Here is a 6,133-nt window from a genome sequence, read left to right as displayed (position 1 = left end):
TTGGTCATGACACCTTTATCCCCACCACCCATACTACCTACTCAAATAGTTCCAGTGGATTTCCATTAGTTACTGAATAAACTACAAATTCCTTAGTGCAGAATTCAACCCCCTCCTTACTCACACGTCCAATCCTGGTCTCAACAAACTTTTGTGGGTTTAAGTGCCATGGATTTGTGACACAAACAGTATGCAGAAGGCATTCCTTAAATGTGACAAGCTTTTTTTGACTCTTTTTTTTCATAGCCTTTCCTTTCCCTAGTACAAAGGTCCCCAAATTTATTTGGCCAATGCCCCTTTTAAAAAATTAGTCAGAGCTCCCCTGGAAATCTACTTTCTTTAATCCTTTGCTGTTTATTTTTTTTATTTGCATCATTTCAAAAACTATTTTAAAAATTTTAAATGATGCATCTTAAATTTAATAATTTATTGTAAGTTTGTGGGTGGATTTTCCTGCATTGAAACTTTGATGGTTCAATATTGCATCATGTAACCATATGGTATCATATTGTAAAACAGTCATCAAATGCACATATTCCTGCTGATGCATACTAGACTTTCCGACAATATGCGACATGCTCTCCTGCCAACACTTGCTTGCTAAGATCTATCAACAAACTTGACCACTGATTGGCTATAATTTGTATTTTGTGTGTTTATTTGGAAAATATTGTCATCACTATAACTTTAACTCTGTTACATAACAGATGAAACATGTACAAACAGATTTTCAAAATTTTCATCTCTTCTCTCCTTATACTTCTACTACCCTCTTATTTTTATTCAACACCCCCCAGTTGCACCTGAGGTTCCTACTGGCCCCTGGATCATTCCAGCACCCTCCCCCCCAGGGTGATATCTACTTTGGGAGCTTCTGCATCACCTTCCTATGTCCATCTTTTCATTTTAAGAGACAATTTCTTAGAAAATATTGCACTTGTTGTCTATACTTCTCCTCTCACTCATTGTAACCCCCTAGAGTCTGGTTTTCAGTCTTATCATTCAACTGAGATTGCTATCTCCAAAGTTCCTATCTTCAAAGTCAAGTCTGAGGCTCCTTTCTCTGTCCTAATTGATTTTTACCTCCCTGGAACATTGAAAACTATTGACCACCCTCTTCTCCTGGATAATCTTTCCCTTCTGGGTTTCCTATTCCCCTCTGTCTCATATCTGCTATGTCCTCCCAACTGAACTCTGCCTCTTAGAAGATTCCATTCAAGATTGGCTTAAGTGCCACCTCCTACAGGAAGATTTTCCTAATCTTCTTTCCCAATTTTCATTGTACCTCCCTAAAAATTACTTTATATTTACTCTTTATATATTTTCTATTTCTATATGTACACAAAAGTGGATATGTACACATATACATGTATCTTTACACACATTTATGTATACCTTCTATATGTGCTTATGCATATTTATATATTATTTCAGGTATGTCTGTGTGTATGTATATATATATATAAATGTATATATATATATATGTATATATATATATATATTCATCCTCCACCCCAGAAGGATGTAAATTATTTTGTGAAGGAACTGTTTCCTCTTTTTATTTCTCTGCATTCCTAACATCTAGTAGTGGTTATCATGTAGTAAGCACTTAATGGATACTTGATGAATGAATGAATGAATCTCAATTTCTTCATCTGTATAGTAAGAACAATAACATCATTTACCTTACAAGGTTGTTGTAAGGATAAAATGAGATAACTTGCAAAGCATTTTGCAAATCTAAAAGTGCTATATGTATGCTAGATAATATTCAACAGACATAAATACAATATTATTTGAAGAGGAAGGAAACACTAACAACAAAGTAGATAGGGAAAGACATTCTCTGGTTAGTAGCTAAGTTGATGGTAGAAGGTAGTACATTCTTGGGATTCAGGCTAACCCATGATTTAGGAAGATTTTGTTAGCACTTGTGTGGAGGATAGAGTTGGGACAGGAGAAGACAGAAAGCTAGAAGTACCAACTAGATTTCTAATACAGTGTAGTCTAAAAAATAGGTAAAGAGGGCCTGACTCAAGGAGGTTATGTAAGTGGGATGAAGGGATCATAGGAGGCTAGATTTTAGAGATGGAAGGGACTTCAGAGACCATCTTGATCAACCCCCTCATTTTACCAATGAAGCAACTTAAGGAGGTTAAGTGATTTACCCAAGGTCATTCACGCAGATAGGCTTTAGATACAGTACTCTTATTGATCAATAAATGCACAGTGGACACACATTTAGGGCCTACTATGGCCTAGGTAGGCACTATACTAAAATTTGGACATGTAAAGGCAAAAAGAGATTTAAACAAAACTTGGTACTTGATTACAAGGTCTTAGAAGGTAGGCATACCTCCTAGTTCTATTCCACGCACATAGTAGTCACCTAATGTATAGTTAAATGAACAGATAAAGACTTTCATTGCTATTTCTAAGCAAAAATAAATGATAAATATGCTTTCTGATAAAAACTTGGCCAATTCCATTTTTTAAGGCATTCTTCTCATCATTGGCTTTTTGTACCTCTTTACCATTTGGCCTAGTCTATTTTTTAAGGTGTTATTTCCTTCTGTAATTTTTTATTTCTCCTTTACCAAGCTGTTGACTCATTTTTCATGATTTTCTTGCATCACTCTCATTTCTCTTCCCATTTTTTCCTCTACCTCTCTTATTTGATTTTCAAAATCCTTTTTGAGCTCTTCCATGGCCTGAAATCAATTCATATTTTTTCTTGAATGCTCTGGATGTAGGAATTTTTACTTCATTGTCTTCTTCTGAGTGTGTGTTTTGATCTTCCTTGTCACCATAGAAACTTTCAATAGTAAGGGTTTTTCTGTTGTTTTTTTGCTCTTTTTCCCAGACTATTATTTGACTTTTAACTCTGTTAAAGCGGGGTTCTGCTTCCAGGGTGGAGGGCACACTGTCCTAAGCTTCAGGGGGTTTGTGCAGCTATTTCCAGAAATCTTTCTAGTGACCTGTAAGTTTTCAATTCTTCCAAGATGGTATAATCTAAGGAAAGGTGTGTTTGCTACTTTTCTGGCCTGTTCTCTGGTCTCTGAGTGACCGCGAGAACTCCTTTCTACCCTGGAACTGTGAGGAGCAGCCTCACTCCACTGTGGCCACAAGCTCTGATGTGCTAATCCTCCTCCTCACCCTGGAAATGCCACCCAGGACCTTGACCTTGACCTGAGTATGGGAAAAGCAACAAAGTCCTGCCTCAGTGATAGCAGAGAGACACCTGTAATCTCCTTCAGAACAGTTTTTCCACCCCCTTAATGTCTGTGAACGGAGAGCTCTGGAAGCAGCTACTGTCACGGTGATTCAATGACTCTCAAGGCCTGTTCCTGGTTTGCTGGGGTCTGGTCTGTGCTGATACAGCCTTACTAGACTGTGCTCCATTCTCAACCAGGTATGACAAACCTTTCTGCTGACCTTCTAAACTGTCTTTGGCAAGAAAATTATTTCACTTCATTCTTTTGCGGGTTCTGCTGCTCCAGGAATTGTTTTTATGTCATTATTTAAAGGTATTTGAAGCAGGTTGGGGGAAAGCTTAGGCAAGTCCACTGCCTTTTCTCTGCCATCTTGCCTCCTCTCCCTCCCATCCATTGTTTTTGTGGTCATTCTGATCAGAATATTCTGATCCCAGATTGGTTGCCTTGGCTGAGCTTTATGAGTGGGGGGATCATGATTTTGTCACCAAGTACAGAGCCCTGGGAATCTGAAGGCAGCAACTGGAGTTATTTTACCTTTTCTTTGCAATGACTTTCCTTCCTCTTCATTCAGCCACTGACTAGTAAGGCCTCCTCTAGGCTAGCTATTTCTCTGTCTACCTTGTGGACTGTCCAATCCATTTCTGCAGTTCCATAAGCTAGACTATTCAGTGGGATCAGTTCTGCTTGTACCTCACTAGAATGAAGGCATGATAAAGAGAAGAGGTAAAGGGAAATTAGAGTTGATTAGAGTGCTAGATTTTTGTTTCTGCTACCACTCCCAATATTTAGTCTTGGCATAGAGGCCCCTTTCCTTCTTAAGTTCAGTGGAGGAAAAGGTTAGGTTTTTCTATAAGACCCTATTCAGGGAAGGCAGACAAAATAAAGGAAAGTTAGAGGTACAGAATCAAGAAAGTGCAGAGCTGGGACTGAATGACACTGTCTTCTCTGATCCTCCAGAAGAGCAGGTCAGGGAAGCTAAAGGTGCCAACAGTCCCAGAATTCCCTGAACAGAACTATACTTTCTAGTGTTGTATGGACAGTTTTTGTTGAACCAGGGAAACTACAAACCCAACTCTCAGATTCCCTGGTTTCTTCCTAAAGATAGATTCAACCAACTATTTCTTCCCACTACAAGTTCTTTCTCCATTTTATAACCTAAGACCTTTGAAGCCCAGGGAAGCAACTACCTGAGGATCAAGATAACTACAATATGTGAGGCCATAAAGGCAATCTGTCTTTGACACTATAGATGCTGTGGGAAAGTGTTCCAAGAAAGACTCAGGTTCTTGATTTCTTCCAGTGCTGGGCATTCTAGGGAAGGTTAATTTCTGAATTAAAATGAATAGCTGTTAACTCTCTATATTTTGCATCTGTGAAGGGGTTCTTGAATGGGTTGGAGAAAGAATGGGTTTTCAAAGGAAAAAGACCAAATCTAAAGGAAGAGGGGAGGGTATTGGGTTCTAGGAATTTGGGGTAGGCCTTGAATAAAGAAACCATTCTTCTCCTGGGCCACTCATTTCCCAAGTTTCATTAAGGTGAGTCCTGGGAAAGTCCTTTAAAATATTTGTTCCTATGTCTTCTCCCCCACTGGGGGGACATTCCATGAAAATCCTATGAAGACAGAGACTATGACTCATCTATCTTTGCACCTTCCCCAGTATCTTATATAGGGCATTGCATCTAAATGAATTTCAGCCACACAGAAGACTATTTGCTATAAATAATATATGTTCCCCTCCCCCTAAACTCTCATTTATGTTCTAAACAGGCCTGCACAACCTGCGGCCCATGTGCTGCTTATAGCCATTGGGCTACTACAGAATGCCAAAGGATTTTGGGTGGCCTAAGAAAAACATAGAAGAAAACATCCTCTGTATGTAGAGAAAATCCTTTGGCATGCTTCGAATGGCCAGTGAGCTATAAGCCTACAGGCCACAAGTTGTACAGTCCTATTCTAGAATTAAAATTTTAGGGGAAAAAAATATAACACCTTTGAGTTCAAAGAGCTTAGATATAAACTAGTACAACTCTCTCATTTTCCAAGAACCAAAACTGAGTCCCTGAGGGGAAAAGTGGCCTGTCCAATTATAGAGTTAAGTAGTAGTAGAGAAAGGGAGATTCAAGTTCAATATAAAGAGATACTTCTTAACAGATCCATCCCAAAATGCACTGAGAAACTTTAGGAGGCAGCAGATTCTCCATTACTGAGCTCTTTAAGTAAAAACTATTTGACCACTTGTTGAGAATGGTATAGAATGGATTCTCAGTCAAGTTAAGGGTTAAACCAAATCAGTCCTGAGGTCCCTTCCAACTCTGAAATTCTGTGATTCTATAATTTACGTTTCAGTGTTCTTTCTATTTTGTAAAGCTGCTAATTTGTGTTACTAAATCAGTTATTTTCACTGCTTCTGTATTCCCTTTGCTAGAAATTGCCAATCAACTTAATAATGCACAAGAAGGCATTTAGGTGGTAAAGACCATTGATGTAAAGTGAGAAGTCTTAGATTCAAATTATGTATGATCTTGAGCAAGTTCCTGAGCCTCTCTGGGTCTCAATTTCCTCATTTGAAAAATGAAATTAAATTCAGTGATATCTAAGGTCCCTTTCAACTCTAAAATCCTGCTACCCTGGTTGCAGAGGTACATTCAATTCAATTAAGAAAGCGAAATTTGTCAGAAGTGGATGAGTGAGTCAGGTGCAGAATCATAAAATGTTAGAATTGAAAGGATTCTTAGAAATCATCTAGTCCAATCCTTTCATGCTTCAGGAAGAAAAAGAGAAAGGCTAAAATAATACCTCAAGCTCTTTGCATATATCAGGATATTATATAGTGCAAAGCTGGAACTGAAGGTCAGTGAATAAGTCTTAAAGGATCATGGGAGAACACACTCACTATTTCCTGCTTGGGTCAGATTCC

Source organism: Petaurus breviceps, unplaced genomic scaffold (genome assembly GCF_028583685.1).
Source record: "Petaurus breviceps papuanus isolate PSGF00001 unplaced genomic scaffold, PetGlider_PUasm1.0 89893, whole genome shotgun sequence".
In the NCBI taxonomy this organism is placed as follows: Eukaryota; Metazoa; Chordata; class Mammalia; order Diprotodontia; family Petauridae; genus Petaurus; species Petaurus breviceps.
Note: the sequence above shows the minus strand (reverse complement) of the source record.